Source organism: Microtus oregoni, unplaced genomic scaffold, assembly GCF_018167655.1.
Source record: "Microtus oregoni isolate MIOR12 unplaced genomic scaffold, Mior012 000014F_ref0000157, whole genome shotgun sequence".
In the NCBI taxonomy this organism is placed as follows: Eukaryota; Metazoa; Chordata; class Mammalia; order Rodentia; family Cricetidae; genus Microtus; species Microtus oregoni.
This window is the reverse complement of record NW_024543073.1, coordinates 29,220,892-29,242,180: the sequence shown is the minus strand read 5'-3', so window position 1 is coordinate 29,242,180 and position 21,289 is coordinate 29,220,892. Positions and strand designations below refer to the sequence as shown.

Sequence of the window (21,289 nt, the reverse complement as noted above, 5' to 3'; positions counted from 1 at the left end):
CACATACCTGAAATACAGAAGATCCTAAGTTATTTATCTGTCTAAAAGATCAAACATTACCTGTTTTTTATACTAAATATCAGTTTACAGTGATTAAATATTACTGTACACTTATATAAAAAGCTGGCATACTGACTTGCTATAATTCCTTGTTATTTGTTCAAAACTGCTTCCTTCTGAAAAATATCTAGGTTTTAATTAAACACATTACAGTATTTTTATTAAATGTACAGAGGTAAGAACAAGAAAATCAACTAAATAGTTGGAAAAAGACAGTTAAATGTTTATTTCTCAGACTTTTTGGTCTCCTTCTCAAAGAGGCTGCTTCCATCTCCCCCATCACTGTCTCTGCCTCTGCTCTTCTCCCCTTCTCCCTTTCCCCTCCATAACCCACTAAATACCCAACCTCACTAAAAAAAAATTTCAAAAAGCTACCAACCAAATTTCATCTTTTTTATTATTTTGAACAAAACTTCTCACTTTATGATCTTGTATACCCATTTTCGTTCTTTTACTACTACACTTTGTACACATTAATCATTGTTTTTGGCTTATACTGCTAAAAGATGCTCAAATTTCCATAAACCAATCTCTCTATTAAAAAGTAAGTTGGCATGGGGGCACGTGCATGTAACTCCAGCACCCAGCAGGCTGAGGCAGAAGAATTACCATGAGTTCTAGCCCATCATGTTTGAAATAAGTCCCAGACCTAGATCTAGAGAAACATAGTGATGTTGTCTCACAGTAAAGAGGGGGAAAAAAAAAAAACTTTAAACATTTTCAAAGACACTTCCAGCTTCCTGTGTAGCATGTAAGAAAATCTAAAGAGAATTCAACCTTTTAAAAAGTAATGAACAGGACAAAGTTAAAAATCCACAACTCTCCTACCACCTTAAATATGAAATAGAAATGATGGGATTAAAAGTGTACACCACTATACCTATCTCAAACAGAAACTGAAAACATTTTTCTTTTATTCAGTACTAGGGATTGAACTTGTGGCAAGACACAATAGGTAAACCACAGGGATATGCCCCCAGCATCAAAGAGTAATTTTAAAAATTAGACATTCTAATATGCAGTATAATACAAAGATGCACTAACTTTTTATACAGGGTATGGTTTCTCCCTTAAAAAATAATTTTATTTATTTGTTCCTTATTTTCTTTATATTTTTTATTTATTTGAGTAAATAAATTTACTACCATTTTGTACTATGTACTTAAGTTCTTCTAACAATACCTCCCTTCAAAGAAATTTAATTTAGCAAAGCCTAACTAGGTAGGTGGAAGATTCCAGCTGCCTTTAGCCTTTCCTACAGAGGAAGAGAAATAATGGACTCCTATAGCAATTCTGTCCCATTTAAGGACAGGAGTTGCAGGAGATAACTAAAAACACTGTTGAGAACATAGAATCACCTAAACTCAGACCCACTCATGGGACACAGACTGTTTGCCCTGTCACTGCATTCCTAATGGCCTGTTTATAACAGTCCTTCCATGTAATATATCACATTTACTATTTACATACTAAAAAATACAAAATACAGTTTGAAAAGACAATGCAAGTACCACAACCGAACATGTCAAAAGTTTCTGGACTCTTGGATGGAAACTTTAAAACACTGTGACTAATATACTGAGCAGTCTAACAAGGGAGGTAGAAAACAAAACACATGGATAAGTTGGGAGACAGAAATAATAAGAAAACTTTTAAAAAGCATTAGGCATCAAAAAAGAAGGGGTAGGATGACTTAGCAGTTAAGACTAGCACTTGCTGCTCCTACAGAGAACCCAGGTTCCATTCCCAGCATCAACATGGACGTTCACAACTATCTGTAACTCCAGAGGATCGGACACCTTCTTCCAACCTTTAAGGGCACTGTACATATGTGGCATGTAAAGATACATGTATGCAAAACAATATAAAAATATCTTATTTTTTAAAGTTGTTACTTTTCACCATCCAAAAATTGATATTTTTAAATAAGCTAAAAATTATTAGTATCAGGAATTGAAGTATTATTATAGATCCCATAAACTCCAAAGGATAATAAATTCCAATTATAATAATTCGCTACTCAGAAATTTAAAAATCTATATGAAGAGTACTCATTCTTTGAAATACATAATCTGCCTAAACTCACACCAGAAAAAGATAATCTGAATTGAAGTTATTTTTAAAAATCAAGTCAACAATAATTTCTCAAAAATGTATACTCCTAGGGCTGGAGAGATGGCTCAGCGGTTAAGAGCATTGCCTGCTCTTCCAAAGGTCCTGAGTTCAATTCCCAGCAACCACATGGTGGCTCACAACCATCTGTAATGAGGTCTGGTGCCCTCTTCTGGCCTGCAATATATACAGAACATTGTATATATAATAAATAAATAAATAAATATTTTTAAAAAAATGTATACTCCTAGTCCAGATGTTATTCAATGGTAAATTTTAATTAGTATTTAAGGAAAATATTTACACAGATATTAAGGATTTAAGAGCTGACAGCTAGCAAATACTACGTCTACTATCCGGTTTCTGTCACATACTCTAAAGGTAAAAAGAACGCAGAACTTGATATCTGAAAATACACAAAATGTGATTAGTGAACATTTTCAAATTGATCATAAGCTATTTTTGCACACATAGAGGGCAAGCCTCTTTGCTAGTCACACTATTTCAAGAATTCAGCCTAAGACTGTTCCTTTTAAATAACTGTTGCATAGTTTCCTTTTTGATAACTGTGTAGTATTTTATAGACTACAGCCCACTCATAATAAAGAGAAACGAAAAAGAAGACATACAAAAAGCCTGTGAAAAATGCAATGCCTTTGTTTTACATAGTTACCTTTTAGTTAACACCAGAAATGTTAGTGTAAAAATACTGTGCATAAATATACTGTCCTCACTACAAAATCTACTTATACAATAACAAAATTAAGCATGCTATATGCCATAATTTGGATGTGATTCCCTCAAGGATTCAGAAGATCTGGTGCCCATATATTGATGCTAAGAGGTAGTGGAAGGGCTAAAAATACAGCTCAGTGGAGCAGTGCTTGCCTAGATACATACGCTAGGCCCTGGGTTCACTGCCTAGCACTGCAAGGAGCAAAGTGGCCTTCTAAAAAGTGGAACCTAGTGGGAGATGACTTGTTTCATAGGTTATTGAAGGCTCTTCCACAGGGTGGGTTAATGTGTGTCATAGAATAAGCTATCTCCTCAGTTCACTGTTAAAACGTGTGGCTACTGTTTTTGATTGACCTATTCCATATAAACTCAGTTCCCTCCCACTTGTCTGTCATTTTGTGATATAGCGAAGGGGATTTCCACTAGTGAATAGATGGCCGAGCTCAATCATGAACTTTTACTTTCTGATTTACGGAATAAGCAGTAGAGCACGGAAGAACAACCCTGAAGAACAAGTTAAGGTGATTTTAATGTTTTTGCTTAATGTGCAAGCCCCAGGTATTGGGACAAGAAATCATCATATATTTTCATAAAATGAGATAAACAGAGAAATTTTTTTTTAAAAAAAGAGACTATAAATAGGGTGCATCACAATTTGTAAGGGTCTTTATCAAACTGTTGTCTCCATTCTATTTGTCTGTTAATGTATATATGCTATGTCACTGATGAAGGCCTATTTTTGCATCTTTGTCAAAATTAGGTTTAAAAGCTACTACTGTTTAGACAAGGATATTCCCAAAAGGTTTCAAGAAATAGTCTAAGATTTATCTCTGCAAGATCATTCTGGGAAGTAATATAAAGAAGTTTTTAATTTAACTGATTTCTATCAATATTTGTTTTAAGTAGAATAGAACAAAATTAAAATGAGAATAGAACACATCACAGACAATAACTTTAAAAGGCATTTTTCATTAAGCTTTAGGCTTCCTTTTAGACTAATAAATATCATGAACTATTTCAGAATGTATAATGATTTCCTTAATTATTATTGAGGTTGAAATAAAAAGTTTAATCAAGAGACTTCTTAGTTAGTTGAGAAAAGGACAGGATGAAGGGAAAAATTAACACAGTATCCCAAAAGGAAGAAAGAGAAATGTAGGGTTTAAAGAACCCCCAATAAGGAAAAAAATGTGGAGGTCAAATTTTAAAGCAATTAGAATAGAAAATTCTTGGTAGCTGATTAGATTAGGATAGAGAAGAAAAAAACATACATATTTAACATATTAAACAAAACTAAAAAATTGTCTTGAAAAATTAAAAGGACTGTCTAGATCCCATATATATCTTCCTTATAGTATGTAACCATTCTGTGGTCTTCAAAACACAGTACATCTACATTATTACATTATTCTTTTATTGATCCTCTCATCAAAGTTGCATAAGGTACATAACAACACACCCTCAAAACTTAGTGCTAATTTCTCCACAGCAATCTAAGATCATGTATAATTTTTATTCAGAATTACAAATCCATACTTTTGTTGCCACTCTAAAACATAACTGACATGGGCAGATAAGCGCTCTATACACTGTTCTGTTTTACACCAACAGACACAAAAGTACTGGTGAGATAATGTGTCAGAGAATGTCTATAAACTGCTGCTTTGCAGACAATGAGACATAATAAAAAGAAGCACGACTAAATTCTATCTATCAATAAAACAAAGAGAATGGTACAAACTGCGAACATTAGGAATAAAAAGGAATACCCCTGTATACCCAAATTTTCAGAAAATAATTAGCATGGATGAGGAAAAGTGCTTGTTCTTCAAGGGACTTCATTAAGAGGTGGCAAAGACAAGCTACACACCAAGAGAAAATCTTTGCAAAGCATACAGACAAAAAACACATGACTAATATTTGGAATACATATAGAACTACTAAAACTTAACAAAAAATTCACCAGGCAGTGGTAGCACACACCTTTTTTTTTAAAGATTTATTTATTTATTATGTATACAGTATTGTCAGTATTCTGTCTGCATGTGTGCCTGCAGGCCAGAAGAGGGCACCAGATCTCCTTATGGATGGTTGTGAGCCACCATGTGGTTGCTGGGAATTGAACTCAGGACCTTTGAAAGAGCAGGCAGTGCTCTTAACCACTGAGCCATTTCTCCAGCGCCTAACACACACCTTTAATCCAAGCATTCAGGAGGCAGAGGCAAGAGGATTTCTGAGCTCAAAACCAGCCTGGTCTATAGAGCAAGTTTCAGGACAGCCAAAGCTACACACAGAGAAACCTGTCTTGAAACAACAAAACAATTAAAAAAAAATGGCCATCAAGATTGCCCAGCAGGTAAAAGCACCTGCCACCAAACCTGACAATCTGAGTTTGACCCCTAAGTCCCCATCATGAAGGGAGAGAGAACCAACTTCCACATGAGTTATCTTCGAACATTTACATGTGCACCATGGGATCTGAATATGTACACACCTGAAATAAGTAGAAATATAGTAACAAACAAAAAGTCTACCCTACATGTTTGGCTTCAATTAAATTAACCTCCGTGGTCCTAGAAGATGGACCTCAGTTACTTTGGAAATGTTATTAGAGAGAAGAGGCAAAAATTTTAGAACAACAGAGGAAAAACAAAAGGATGTGAGACTTCCCAAGATCAAATTGTTGGCGAGGGTCATTACTCTGATCCACAGGACAGGCTCACCATGATGAATGCACCTTGTCACTATGTAGCACAGCAGTTTTAAATGCTTGGAAAGGATTCAGGAGCTAAGAAAAAGGATTGAATCATATACCAGGTTTAAACAGGGCCAGAGAGAATCCTTTAGTGACATCTTACAAAGATTAACTAAGGCTATACAAGTATGAGTGACAGACCCTGAAGCTAGACATATACTTACTGAATCTTTGGCTTTTGAAAATGCCAATGTAGGATGTAAGAAGTTCCTCCAGCCTTTTAAAGGTTAGCTCAGCACCCAAAGATGAATGGATGGATAGTGCATACAATGAAAGTTGTAACATCTGACTCTAGTACTGAGGCCTGGGTATAAAAACTGATTTCCAATGGTAGGGGGAGAAACAAAAATACCAAAATGTTTCAATTGTGGTAGGATAGGACATCTAAGAAAGAATTGTAGACAAGCAAGTCCTAGGAATAATGTCTTCTCTAGGAATGGCAAAAATAGAAGGACTCAGCCTTCTGCTATATGTAGGAGTTGTGGCAAAGGCCTACATTGGACCAATGAATGTAGGTTGACAAAAGGCAGACAAGGCAACCCGATACTACTAGGCAACTACTTGGGGGGACTCTCGCAGTCCCTCGTGTAAAACAAGGTCCAGTCATTCCCAGTCACTGTGGAGAATATATCTCACCAGGAAAACTAAATAATCCAGGGCCTACTGCAAAAAACCACACTGTTCTGGATGATGGAATAGACATGGAGGATGAATCAAAAGCTCCAGTAGGAAATAGGAAACATATTTTGGCAGACTTCTATAAATGATCAAAGACCAAAGCTGCTTATAAATACATTTAATCAACTAAATACATTGTAATTGAGCTACACACAGATGTGGATGTGAATATCATTACTTCAGAATCTTGGCAACCAAATTGGCCTCTTCAAGAGGCAGATATTCAATTCCTATGAATTGGAACCCTATCTCAAGTGAAACAAAGCACAAGGTGGGTTGAATGTATAGGGCCAGGAGAGCAGAGAAGAAGGCTGAGGCCATATGCCGCTAATATTGCAGTGAATTTATGGGTCATGACCTATTACAACAATGGAATATCCAAGTTAACATTCCTGCAATCCCAAAAACTCATGTTTCTGAGAAGGATATTATAACATATTATAAACAAAGGTCACCAGCCATTCAAGCTGTATAAGAACACAAAGCAACTGGCAAACCTTCAGAGATACTAACAGCCTTGCCTTTAAAATGGTTAACTGAGAAACTCATATGGGTTAAATAATGGCCTTTGAAAGAAGACAAACTGCAGACTTTAGAACAGCTGATGCAAGAGCAAGTAGATGCTCACCATACTGAAGAGTCAACCAGCCCTTGGAATTCTCCTGTATTTGTTGTTAAGAAGGAATCTGGAAAATGGAGAATGTTGACAGATCTAAGAGCTGTTAACAAGGTAATTCAACCTATGGGCCCTCCACAGTCTGGAATTCCTCTGCCTTCTCTATTACCAAAAGGATGGCCTCTTACTGATTTAAAAGATTGTTTCTTCAATATACCTTTACAAGAAAAGGTCAGAGAAAAATTTGCTTTCACAGTGCCTACTTATAATAATTCTCAGCCTATTAGGAAATACCAGTGGGCCGTCCTCTCACAGGGAATGCTCAATAGTCCTACCCTGTGCCAATACTTTGTAAATCAGCCATTAAAAATAATATGCAAGCAATTTCCTAAGTCTATAATTTACCATTACATGGATGACATTTTGTTATCTGACTCAAATGCAAACACTTTAGAATGTTTGAAGAAGTAAAGAAAGTTTTGCCTAAATGGGGATTACAAATTGCTCCTGAATAATACAAAGATTCTGTCTATTACCTAGGTTTCAAAATAGGTTTAAAGAAAATTAGAACACAAAAGGCACAAATTAGGAGAGACTGATTGTAGACTTTTAATGACTTTCAAAGGTTGTTAGGAGACATTTCCAGTCTACGACCAGCTGTTGGGATATCGCCTGACCTAACAGTTCATTTAAGCAAAACCTTAGATGGTAAGAGAGACTTAAATAATCCCAGAGAATTAACAGCAGAAGCGGAAAAAGAATTGATGATTGTAAAAGAGAAATTAGAGGAGGCAAATGTAGATAAGAATGAATTTGAATCTTAATTGTATTCTAGTCATTGCCTTCTAGAATTTCCCCTACAGGAATTTTAATGCAGAGGGAAGATATTATCTTAAAACGGATCTTTTTACCACATAAACCAAGTAAAAAATTAAAAATTTTCCCACATATTAGTTCCTTGCTTTGATACTGTACTTTAGTTATACAAAATATTACTACTGCCGAACAGTCGAATCCCACACATCCTTCTCTAGGGCCTAGCCTGAAGACTCTCCCTGACCCCCTCCCTCTTTTCACCATACTAGATCTAGCTACCAGGTCCCACATCCACAGCCACAGCCACAGCCAAGTCTGACCACCTGTGCCTGTTCAGAAACAAAGCTCTAGACTTCCAACACAACTGGCCCTGTCCACCAATTCAAAGTCCACTTCCACACAATACCCAACCTTTCTACCCAGAGCTATCACCACAGTCCAGGCTTAGACCAGAATACACACCTTGTACACCAGTTCAGGCCCCTCTGTCTACCTAACTTCATTCACCCAAGCATTTCAACCTCTAGGCCCAATCCCTGACCCAAGTACACAATCTCTCTTCCACCCCCACCTGCTTTGACAACATCAGACTTTATACTAATAAAAGAGTTCACATGTCCGGATCTCCTCCCTAAAACAGGAAGACTATGAAAGATCAAGTCAGTATCTCCTCTCTAAAACTACCAGTTGAAGGGACTCTAGCCAGCCTGAGCATGACAAACATGGCTTTGACAGGCCTTGCCTTTCTCCCCTATTCCTCTCTACCTTGTTAAAAAAAAAAAAAAAAACTACTAGATTACATTCCTAAAGCTAGACTTACCCATATTTAGCCACTTCCTCCTCCTGAGGATAACTACCAAGGTCTAGCTTTCAACGTATTAAAATTGAGCAATCAAAGTACCCTTTGGGTCTCTAATCAACATGCCCAATCAAAATTAAACACTTCATCCTAACACAAGGTTTCCTCTTTATAAACTGGCATTTTCTCATGGGCCGTTATCTGTCTCCTCTCTATCCAGAAGCAATCCTTTGCCCCACTCTAACCCCCAACAAAGTTCCTTTCCCCCTTCTCCCTTGTCATCTATCTCCCATCTTTGTTTCTTATTCCCTGTCCTTTGTCCCTCTGGAGTAAATAAAACTCCTTTGTGTTGACCTTGGGGTGTCTTGTGCGAGTCCTATAGAAATGTTTACCAAAGAGAATTGCCTCCACCAGCGGTTCTCAACATTCCTGATGATACAACCCTTTAATACAGTTCCTCATGTTGTGGAGAACCCCAACCATAACATTATTTTTGTTGCTACTTCAACTATAATTTTTGCTCCTGTTATATAATGCAAATATATTATATGCATTATATCTGATAAGTGACCCAAGACCCAAAAGGGGTCATGACTCACAGGATGAGAACCACTGACCAAGAAACCCAGAATACAGAACTTTAAAGAAAGATCATAAACTTCACCAAAAAAAAAATTCATGAAGCTTACACACACACACACACACACACACACACACACACACACGGAAGGGAGGAAGGAGAGAGGAGTGAGGAATGAAGAAAGGAAAAAGAAGAACAAAAAGCTCACTAAAATTAGGAGAAAGCACTTAAGAAGAATAAATGTCTGGGTGATGCCCAAGAAAACAGAAACAGAAGGCTGATGGAAATAACAATGACAGTATAGGATTTGAGAACAGAATTCAATAGAGATATAAACAATGAACAGGGCTCAAGCTGAAATGAAGATGGAATTGAAAAACCTAAAATCCACCAGGTGTGGTGGCCCACATCGTTACCCCTAACACTCAGGAGGCAGAGGGAAACAAGTAGGTCCACCAGAGTTTGAGGCTAGCCTGGTCTATAAAGTGAGAGCCAGGACAGTCAGGGACACACACACACACACACACACACACAGAGAGAGAGAGAGAGAGAGAGACCGAGAGACAGAGACAGAGAGAGAGACAGAGAGACAGAGAGAGAGACAGAGAGAGACGGAGAGAGAGAGACGGAGAGAGAGACAGAGACAGAGAACCAACTAAAAAACTCAAAGGAGGATTAATAGAGGCAGTAGTTTAGGTCCTTATGATCAAGAATAGGCACAAATATCATAAAGTAGAAATCAGGGCCATACTTACTGTCATTGCAAGGAAGTGATGCATATAAGTTGTATGAGAATACTTAATGCACTGATGTCATCTAAATAGAACATATTTACTATTATATAAATAATACTATTTACTTTGTTAAAGACTTGTCTGGCTACATTTCAAAAGTTTTGCACAAAGTCTGGACTGAGACATCCCTCTTAATATATGAAAGTATTTTTTATATATGTTATACAGTATGTCCTTTCTAACCCAGTTTATATGTTTGTGAAGTATACCTACCTCTTCTTTTTACTCATTTTCTACACACACATCCTTTCTTTGCTTTCTTTGTGTGCTTATAAATATTGTTGTGCTGTGTGTGTATTCAGATGCCCATGCCCTCAGTAGCCCACTCTGGGGATGGAGAATTAGCTGCCTCTTCAGGGCTTAGTTTTTCTGCTCTGGAGCTATCCTGCGATTCTTTTCAAAGTTCCAACTAAAATACATTACATCACATTTATTGTATTTTCATTGTTAAAATAAAACTTAATTGACTTTGGAAAAATTTTTTTAAAAATTAAAACTCAAAAAAATACTGTAAGTAGAATGGATCAAGTAGAAGGCCTGAAAGACAGGCAGAGTATGTAGACCAAAGAAATAAGGAATATGAAAGAGAAAGAAAAAAGCAGGAAGAAATATAAAGGAAATACAGGACGAAAGATCAAACTTTCAAATTACAGGCACAGATGAGTGAGAAGAATTCCAAATTAATGACAAAGACCATAATTTCAGTAAGATCATGAAAGAAAACCACCCCAAATTCAGGAAAAAAAAAACATACACATACAGATCCAAGAGGCACACAGAATACAAAACAGGCAAGACTGGAAAAGAAAATCCCCTTGCATGCCATAGTTAAAACACTAAGTATATAGAACAAAGAATGTATATTGAAGGCTGCAAGAGAAAAAAAATTAAAAATACACATAAAGGAAAACTCATCACAATAAAAGCTGATTTCTCAATGGAAACTATGAAAGGCAGAATTCCAATGCATTCCAAGTCCTAAAAGACTGTGATGACCACATTAGACTAATACACCCCCACAAAAATATCCAACAAAGTTGAAGAACAAAGAAAAACATTCCATGATACATGCAGTCAACCTGAAACAATTTATATCAGACAAACCAAACTTAAAGAGAAATACAGATGACAATATTTGGGGCTGAAGAGAGGAATGAGCATAGGCAAGAGAATGTGGGAAAAAGTACCTCTAATTACAAAAATACAAAGTACCAATGAGAACCAAAATGAGAATCAAAAACCAACAACAGGATAACCACAAGTAACACACACATTTCGATAATGGTAAATAGCAATGGCCTCAATTCCCCAAGCAAAAGACACATGCTGACTGAATGGACCAAAAAAAAAAAAATCCACCTATCTGTCATCTACAAGAAACACAACTTAGTTTTAAAGATAGACACCAACCTAGAATGGACAAAAGTACTCCAATCAAATGGGACCAGGAAACATGCAGATATTTCTATCCTAATATCTGACAAATAGACTTCATTCTAAAACCAATCAGAGAGATAAAGGGGAAACACTGTATTCTAATCAAAATAACAATTAGGCAATACATTACTATCCTAAACATATATGCACCAAACTCTGGGACACCCGATTTCACACACACACACGCACATATTCATACACGGAAGGAAGGAAGGAAGGAAGGAAGGAAGGAAGGAAGGAAGGAAGGAAGGCAGGCACTGAATTTAAAGACATAGTGACTGAACTGCCCCCACCCAATCTGATTGATGATTATTTTAATTGTCATCATAGAACCTTCAACTAGCAACTGATGGAAGCAGATGCAGAGATCCACAGATGAGTACTGGGCTGAGCTTCTGGAGACCAGCTGAAGAGAGAGAGGAGCAATAACATGAGCAAAGCCATCAAGACCATGATGGGGATGCCCACAAAAACAGTTGACCTGAGCTAGTGAGAGCTCAATGACTTGGGACTGACAACTGGGGAACCTGCACAGTACCAAACTAGGTCCTCTGAATATGAGTGACAGTTGTGTAGCTTGGACAGTCTATGAGGCCACTGTTAGTGGGACCAGGATTTATCCCTAGTGCTTGAACTGGCTTTTTGGAGGCCATTCTTTTTGGAGGGATAACTTGTTCCACCTAAATATAGGGGGTAGGGCCTTGGTCCTGCCTCAAAGTGATGTGTCAGGCTTTGATTACCCCCATGGGAAGCCTCTGAGGAATGGACGACTGATGGTGGGGTGGAGGGGAATGTGGGAGCAGGAGAGGGAGTGGGAACTGGGATAGGTATGTAAAATGAGAAAAGATTGTTTTTAAAAAAATTAATTAAAAAAGAATGTAGAGATATAGATTAGCATCAATTTATTAATAGTAGGTTCAATAGCTTACTTTCTCCAATAGACAGGCCACCTGGACAAAAAAAGTTATGATGACATTTAAACAGATGACATCATCTCAAATGGACTTAACTGATTGATATCTACAAAATATTCTACTCAAAACACTGAAGAACACACATTCTCAGAAACACACAGAAGCTTTTCTATAACGGACAATACCCTGGACACAAGGCAAATTTTTATAACTGAAACAGCCCCATGTATGTTCTCTAAGGAAAATGTAATAATCAAAATTGACAACATACACTAAAAAACTCTAGGAAATAAACTCATGGCGAGTAAATAGTTCATTAATGAATAATGAATAGGTCAAAGAAGACATCAAGAAAGAAATAAAAAAAAAAGCTTCTTGGAACTAAATGAAAATGAAAACACAACAAAATCTCTGGGACATACTGAAAGCATGAAGGAAAAGTATAGCCCTATAGGCATCTACATTTAAAAAAATCAGAACAAGCACAAATAAGTGACTTAAAGGTACAAACTCAAAAATTTGGAAAAACAAAAACCAACCAAATAAAAACCCAGTACATGGCAAGAAAAAATAGAAATTCAGAGCAAAAATTAATGAAATAGAAAGAAAGAAAAAACAATACAAAGAATGAATGAACCTAAGGCAAGGTTTGTTGAGAAGATAAAAAGACTGAGAGCCCTTTGGTGCCACATTAAAAGAATCATAAATTAACAGAAAAACAGAAATTCGGAATATTATAAACACTTTAAAACCCTGTACCCGTATTTCATTAAGTTAGAAAACCTGTAATTATAGACTCAATCAAATCACCAAATTAAACCAAGAAGTCAACAAATAAAGACTCATAGCAATGAAGACATTCAAATAATAATAAAAAAAGGCTTCCAGCAAAATAATAATAATCCAGGACCACACTGATTCATAGAATTCTAGTAGACTTCTTGATTCTTAAAGTATTCAAAAAAGAAAAGAAAAAAGAAGCAGTAGATACACAACCAATCTTTTTCTATGAAGCCAGTGTTTAATATCAAAACCATGTAAAGACACAAGAAAGGAGAGGGGGGAGGGGAGGGGAGAGGAAGGGAGGGGAGAGGAGAGGAGAGGAGAGGAGAGGAGAGGAGAGGAGAGGAGGAAATAAAAGATCTGCAGGCCAGTATCACTTATGAACATGGACTCAAAAATGCTCAAGAAAATACCTGCAAACAGAATACAGATATACACCATGACCAAATTAAGCTTTTATCCCTTTAATAGAAAGTTGAACATATCCAAGTCAAAATATGTAATAAACCACAAAAATGGACGTAAAGGCAAAAAAGCACATGGTCATATCAATAGCTATAGAAAGGGTCTTTGAGAAAATCCAACATGCCACTATAAAAATTCTAGAGAATGTAGAACTAAAGAAAACACACCCCGATGTAATAATAGCTATACATGGGAAGCCTAGAGCCAATATATTCCTAAACAGAGAAAAGCTTGAAGCAATCCCACAGAAAGTTAAAAATAAGATAGGATGTCCATTCCCCACTCCTTGTTAATATTGTATTTGAAGTATTAGCTGGAACAGTAAGGCAACAAATGGAAATGACAGGAATACAAATAAAGAAGTCAAAGCATTCCTATTTACAGATGGCATGATACTATACATTAGAGATCCCAAAAATTCTACTAGAAAAATCTGGACACTGAAAGTAAATTCACAGTGTGGCAGGATAGGATCAACTTACAAAATCAAGAGCTCTTCTTGCCACCAACAACAAACACATACGAGGAGGACATGGACACATGACCATTCCAACAGCCTTAAGGAAAATGAAACACCTAGGAGTACACCTAGCCAAGGAAAACCTCTACAATCATACTTTAAAGCTCCGAAGGAGATGAGAAAGACAATAAAAATGGAAAGATAACCAATGCTTATGGATTTAGAATTAAAACTGTAAAAATGACCTTCTCAAAAGGTATTTACAGATTCAATGCAATCCCAATTAAAATCCTCATCTCATTCTTCACAGATATAGAAGAAAAAAACTATTATAAAATTTATATGGAACTACAAAAGATCCTAAGCAGCCAAGACAAAGCTGAGCAAAAAGAGCAAAATAATTATAATTCCAGACCCTAAAATATTACATAGACAGCAATAATATTATATATACACACGTATATGTATTATGTATGCATGTATATATGTACACACACACACACACAGAGTACTAGCAAAAACAAACAAAGAAAAAAAACAGACATGTAGGCCAATGGAACAAAATCAAAGTTCCAACATGGGCACACATAATTTCAGTCACTGATATTTAACAAAGACACTGGAAAAACGAAAGCATCTTCAACAAAGAATGCTGGGACAACTGGAAGTCCATGTGCAGAAGAATGAAATTAGACCTGTGTTTTAAGAAGTACTATTGCATTGCTATGGTGAAACACCACAACCAAAGCTACTTGGGGAGGAAAAGAGGTTATTCAGCTCACACTTCTACAGCACTCATCACTGAGGGAAGTCAGGACAGGAATTCAAACAGGACAGGAACCTAGAAGCAGAAGCTGATACACAGGTCACACCGAATAGTGTAGCTTACTGGTTTGTTCCTCATAGCTTACCCAGCCTTCGTTCTAATAGAAACCAGGACCACTGCCGGACAACTGGCACCCACCACAATGGACTGGGGACTTCCCCTATCAATCACTAATTATGAAAATGCCCTATAGGCTTGTCTACTGCCTCATCTTATGGTGCCAGTTTCTTAATTGCGGGTCCCCGCTCCCAAATGACTTTAACTTGTATCAAGTTGACATAAAACCACTCAACACAACCTGTATCTGTAAAAACTAACTCCAGAAAGATCAAAGACCTAAACTTGAAATCTGAACTCCTGAAACAGCTACAAGAAAACATAAGCAGTACCCTATATGATACAAGTGTAGAAAAGACTTTCCTGACTAGGCCTCATTTACCCAACAATTAACATGAAACAAAAAGATTCTGCACAGCTAAACAAACAATCAACTGTGTGACAAGAAAGCCCACAGAACTTGAGAGAATTTTTGCCAGCTATTCATCTGACAGTGGATTAATATCCAAAATACATAAAGAACTCCAAAAACAAAAGAAAGCCATGTGGTGGTGGCACATGCCTTTAATTTCAGCACTCTGGAGACAGAGGCAGGCAGATCTATGTGAGTTCGAGGTCAGCCTGGTCTACAAGAGCTAGTTCCAGGACTCAGGACAAGCTCCAAAGCTACACAGAGAAACCTTGTCTCAAAAAAAAAAAAAAAAAAGACCCATTCAAAGATTGGGCCTGGGATCTAAACAGACAATGTTTAAAGGCAGAAAACAAAATGACTAAGAAATATCTTTTAAAATATTCATTGCTAGTAATTAGGGAAATGCAAATTAAAACTTTGATAGTTCATCTAATCCCAGTTAAATTGGCAAAGTCAGCAAAACAACTGACAACAAAAGCTGGAGATGTGAGGAAAAGCTAACCTCCTTTACTGTTGGTGGGATTGCAAACTCGTCCAGACACTGGAAATCAGTGTGGATAATTCTCAAAAAGCTAAAAATAAGCCTACCATCAAGTCCCAGCCAACTCCTTGGAATATGCTCAAAGGACTAGTCTTCACAGTCCACAGATACTCGCTCAGTTATGTTCACTGCTGCTCTAGTCACAATAACCAGGAAATAAAAAGAACCTAAATGTTCTACAACTGAAAATGGATAATAAAAATGTGGTGCACATATGCTATGGAATACTATGTGGCTGAAATGAAAAAATAAATCATAAACTTTGCAGGTAAATGGATAGAACTAGAAAAGATATACTGGGTGAGGTAACCCAGATCTAGAAAGGCTAAGGTCCATGTTCTCTCTTACTAGAGGCTTCTAGAGCCAAATGGTCAGATGTGAGTATACAGCCTAAAGTAACTAAAAAAAAAACCAAGTAAGAAAAAGGGACCACTGACAGGCTGGGGAGCAATAGAAAAGAAGAAAAGTAGAGTACACGTGATCTGATTGGGAAACGGGAGGTGGAAGTAATCTTCGATTAGGGAGGGGGCAGGGAGATAAATACAGGAGGAAGAGGGGAGGGAAAAATAACAGTAAGGATCTGTGAAAAGTTGTAAGAAACCATACTATTTACTATCTAGGTAAAAAGAGAGGAGCAGCCTATAATGCACATAAGTCTGTGTAGAAGTATAAATATACAGTCTCTCCTGGGCTGAGAGTGTGTCAAGACCTACCTCTTTTGAGTTATTGGTCAGAGTTGTCCAAAAAAGTCCCAAACATCACAGGCTATTGCTATGGCCTGTTTGCCTCTCAGAGGTATGGCCTCTGCAGCTGAAGACACCCTGACCTGAAATGCCTCCTCCCTGAGGACTACCTTTCATGGTACAAAAAAGCACCATGCAGCTTCCAAAGAAGGGAAGCAACCAACAGACCTACCCAGCTATGATACCTATGAACCATAGCAGTGACCAGAATGGCACAATAATCTTAAGGCTACAGTAGTAGCATGTATACCTTGGGGTAACCAGCAGCTCTCTAATAGGCCTTAAGACCCATTCAACAACACAGTAATCGGGGCTGGAGAGATGGCTCAGTGGTTAAGAGCATTGTCTGCTCTTCCAGAGGTCCTGAGTTCAATTCCCAGCAACCACATGGTGGCTCACAACCATCCATAATGGGGTCTGGTGCCCTCTTCTGGCCTGCAGGCATACACACAGACAGAACACTGTATACATAATAAATAAATAAATAATTTAAAAAAAAAAAAAAAAAAACACAGTAATCATGCCTGGTACTTGAAACCTAGCCAACTCCCCAGGGTTACTGAAGTCATGATCTTAGAGAACCTACAAAATCCACTTTACTAAACCAACACAATTCCCATCTACATTCTAGGTATTTGTCCTGTCCTTATTCCCACAGGCAGGTGTAGTTCTCACCACCTCATCAAGGAAATCTCTCTTTGCAACAGACAAAGATCATTACAGAAAACCATAAACCATTCAAGGCGGAAAGTTGTGGAGCCCAGGTCCAATGTATATACACATCTACGAAACATCTCCTGAACCTGAGGCTCAAGGAACACTGCTAAAACTGTAAGTCAGAGCATCAGAGACTTTGCTGTGGGATTATGCCTTCTAGGAATGTCAGAAGCTACACCTATAGTTTCACCAAAATAACCACCTAAACCTGAGCTGAACAAGAGCAAGAACACACACGCTAATGTGGATGGGGGAAAGCCCAAGAGGCCTCAACCCTATACAAAACACAGGCAACTATGGAATGTTGGGAGGGAGAAAACAAACCTTCCTAAATGGAAGTGCATACCAATTGCCATCCTATACCAAACAACCAATCTTGCACGCATACAAACATTACACAAACTGAGCAAGCCACATTTGTGTATTTAGATATATATATGTATTTTATATAACAACAGGTGGGAGAATAAAGGGCCATGAATTTGAAAGAGTGTAAGGGGGTATATGGATGGGTTTGGAGGGAGGAAAGGGAAGGTGAAAAATAATGCCATTTTATCATAATCTCCAAAAACAAAAAATTCATTTTTAAAAGTATGGAACCAAAATAATAATAATAAAACTGATTTAAAAAGTGCTCTTTTTCGTTGTTGCTGATGTTTTGGTTTGGTTTGTTTTTTTGATACAGGATCTCACTAAGTATCTCTGGCTGTGCTAGAAGTCACTATACACACCATACTGGCCTCAAACTCAGAGACTGTCAGCCTCTGCTTCCTGAGTGCTGGGATTAAAGGTATGCACCACCACACCTGGAACTATAATTGCTTTCTTAGTGTCATGCTAAATGTTCAATCACTTCAAGAGAAATGTTATCTTAAAAACTGAAAAATCAATATCTCACAGTACAAGACAAAGAACAGATATGGTTCTATTATACAAGATTCTTGATCATGAGCCCAGTCTAATAAATTACATTCACAAAAAAATTCAAGTGTTAAGAAGAATCTTTCTAAGCCCTTTTCTTTAGTTTGAGACAGATGCACTAGAGAACAAGGATGTTAAAAGAAGGTTGAGGATGATAAAATGTCACAGCCATAAAGAAAGACACCTTCCACCAAGCCTGCTGACCTAAGTTTGATCCCCAGAGCTCACATGGTGGAAGGAGAGAAGCAACTCCCACAAGTTGCCCTCTAATCTCTATACATATGCAGTGGTGTGTACACCCATACATGATGCATACATCCACACAAAAACGGGAAAATTTTTAATTAGAAAAATATATATATTCATACCCAGGTAAGTCCCGCTCTTAGATGTCATCCAAGGAATTTCTTTGTGCAGTGGAGAGCAGTAATGCAGAAACTCACAACTGGTCCACACACAGAGAATATCTGGCCATGAAGTACTCAGCAATTAACCCAAAATCTCATCACAAATCATCACAAATCTCCCAAGGCTCGGGGAATATCTCAGAATAAAGCATAAAAAAAACCAGATCAGGAGAAGACTGGGGCAAAATGGTTCTCTTCTGGACACACCAGAACTACTGCGCTCATGAACTCAGGCAGCTGTGGCTGGTGACCTGCGTAGGATCAGGCCAGTCAACGATCTGGTAGAGAGGTACCCACCCAAGTAACTACTGACAGTTGACAGCTGCTAGTGAAGGAAGGGTCCATTCTCTTTAAGGGTGCTGTCCCTGGTATGTCAACCATGTTCCAACGGATGATCTCGCATTCATGAATACATGGGCATCACATATCAAACTCAGTGGGTTGTGTGGGGAGTGGGGTAAGAGGCTAAAGGAAGGTGAGGAGGATGTAGGAGTAGTTAAGGGGAGGAGTGGAAGTCATCAAAATACATTGTATGCATGTATGAAATTCTAAAAGATGAAAATACTGTAATAAAAATGTATTCAGCAGGGAGACAATGGGGCATGCCTTTAATCAGCACTCAGGAGGCAGAGGCAGGTGGATCTCTGGGAGTTCAAGGCCAGCCTGGTCTACAAGAGCTAGTTCCAGGACAGGCACCAAAGCTACAGAGAAACCTTGTCTCAAAAAAAAAAAAAAAAAATCAAAACTTAAAACACATCAGAAAATTCCATCCATACACTTTTCAATACCTATCATAATCATGTGAAGGTTCTTTTCATACAATTACAGACATGAAATTAAATGTATTTCCATCTGAATGTGCCTTACCTTGCCAACATAGATATAGCCAAGAGAAATGTTATTGACAAAGAAAAAGCGTAAAATAACACAAGCTTTTCTTTCCTACAGAGATAGAAGGGAATAAAATGACAAATCTTCTCAAAGTAATGTTTGTTTAATCACCTCCAAAAAATTATCCAACTCAAATTTTTAATATTAACTCAAATTAACCACGTTTTAATTCAGGCTGCCATAAAAAAAAAAAACAACAAACAAGAATAGTACAGTCTAAGCAGCCTGAACAACAGTAACTACTGTTTCACTATTCTAGAAGCTAGAAATTAAAAGACCAGGGTATAATAAGGCTGGTTTTTCTCCTTTGCACCAGATGGTGAACTTTTCATTATCGTGACATGATATCCTCTGTATGTGCACACTCCCAGCATCTCTCCTAAAAGACAGCAGTGCTGCTAAATTTGTGAACCATGCTATTTATGAACTTGTTTAATATAATTACCACTTTAAAGGCACTATCTGCAAATATAGCCACGCCACGGGTGAGGGCTTCAAGACGAACACTGGCAGGGACATAATTCAACTCAGAACAACAACAGCAATGATAGATAGCCTTGAGGTATTATTTTTACATAGTGCATATGTGTGTATGTGTGTTCTCTATCATAGATCGAGACAAAACAAAGAAAAACAAGCAAAGTACTGTTGTAGAATAATCTTTTTGTACACTGTGAAGATGTCACTCTGGTTTAATAAAAAGCTAAACAGCCAGTCATTAGGCTGGATTTCCAGGCACAAAGGATGCTGGGAGGAAGGGCAGAGACACTATGAGGTACAGATTGAGCAGGATAGACACTATAGAGATGACATAATAAAGGCACAAAGGCAGAAAGTATATTAATAAAATTGGGTTAATTTATGTTATAAGAACTAGTTAGAAACAAGCCTAAGCTATCGGCCAAGTTTTCATAAATAATAAGTCTGTGTCATTATTGGAGAATCAGCAGTTCTGATGAAAAAGTTCTATTACAAAGTACAGATTGAGTATTCCTAATCTAAATACCAAATTTTTAAGTGGATTCAAAGTCAGCATATCCAGCTGGATTGATAAAATGTACACATATATTCCAGAATTTAACAAACTGAAATTTCAAATACTTGCCCCACGTATTTTGGATAAAAAATAATCTGTATTTTCTCCATCACTCAATTTTTCCCAATTATACATATTAGTGTGGCATCAACTTTCATTGTATAGTTATAAAAAATAAGTAACAAAATCTGTAAGCTGGGCATGACAGTGCACACAATGAATCCCAGCACTCAGGAGAAGCAAGAAAAATAATGAGTTCTAGGCCAAGGAAGCTGAGCTACATAGCAAGAAACGTGGAAGGAATGAATGGCTTGTGTGTATATGTGTGCGTGTATATATGTATGTGGGGAGTGGAGGGGTGTGCGTATGTGTGCGTGCACATGCATGAGCAAATGATTAGTAAATCTGGGGTACTAAGACTTTGTCTTGCTACCCCTCAAAAACAAAATAAAGCCAACAGTTTAAAAATCTTTTGCATATAAATAAATCTGAAAATTTATGAGACAGGATTCCATCTCAGATCTACCGTTACGTAGTTATGTGAACCTAAGATGCTACTCAGAATTTTGTTTCTATACCTGACAGGGTTCCCTCTGTCATTAATGATTATTGTATCATGAATACAATAGTAACCATCAACACTACAAAGTAAGCATCAAACTTTCCAACCAGATTATGTTAAGAAATTTCAATGTCATTCTTCCATTTACTTTCAATATTTTAATTCCTCAAAC

General features: G+C 37.3%; 1 protein-coding gene across 1 annotated transcript in view; it reads right to left on the bottom strand.

Moving 5' to 3' along the window:
* Rasa1 (RAS p21 protein activator 1) overlaps positions 1 to 21,289 on the bottom strand; it is a 77,955-nt gene that overhangs the window by 51,476 nt on the left and 5,190 nt on the right. The window lies entirely within an intron of this gene.